The following is a 756-nucleotide window of genomic DNA, read 5'->3' as shown; positions in this document are numbered from 1 at the left end:
AGAGCAGATTTAAGAAAGGAGAAAACTGCTGTGCAACAGCAACTGTTGGGAGAGGAGTAAGAAATGTGAAACAGCCTCGTTGTCACCACCAAGGTCAGGGCAGAAGGAGGGCAGGAGGAGCACCAGGCATGAGGCAGCAGTGGATGAGGCCTGAAGGAGGATAGTGGATGATACCCTGCAGGAGCAGCCCCAGGCCAAACCTGCAGCCTAGGGACACCTGTGTGAAGCAGTTCCTGAAGGACTATCCCTGTGGTATGAGGCCATGTTGGATTAGTGCTAGCAGAGCTGCAGCCTGTGGGAAGCCCACAAAGAGCCAGTTTGACAAGGATGGCATTCTGTGGGAGGGACCCATATGGAGCAGGGACAGAGTGACCATGAAGAAACAGCAGAAATAAGTGTTATGGATTGACCACAGTCCCTATTCCCCATTTTCCTGCATCATTTAGAGGGAGGAGGTAGAAGAGGGTGGGTAGGAAGAAGGTGGTTTTATTTTGCTTTTAGTTTCTCACTGCTCTAGTTTGCAATAAATCATATTAATCACTTTACGCTAAGTCTTTTATGCTTATAACAGTAATTGGTGAGAGTTCTCCTTGTCCTTAACTCAAAGCATTTTTTCATCATTGTTTTCTCCTCTTGTACCTTTGAGGAGAAGAGAAAGAGATGTGGTGGAGCTTAGCTGTCCATCAGCATGAAACCATCACATACTCAAACAAAAGGTGCAAATCCCTCCTTCCTGAGAGATCTACAGGCAAAAAA

This window comes from Meleagris gallopavo, chromosome 1 (genome assembly GCF_000146605.3).
Source record: "Meleagris gallopavo isolate NT-WF06-2002-E0010 breed Aviagen turkey brand Nicholas breeding stock chromosome 1, Turkey_5.1, whole genome shotgun sequence".
Classification (NCBI taxonomy): domain Eukaryota; kingdom Metazoa; phylum Chordata; class Aves; order Galliformes; family Phasianidae; genus Meleagris; species Meleagris gallopavo.
Note: the sequence above shows the minus strand (reverse complement) of the source record.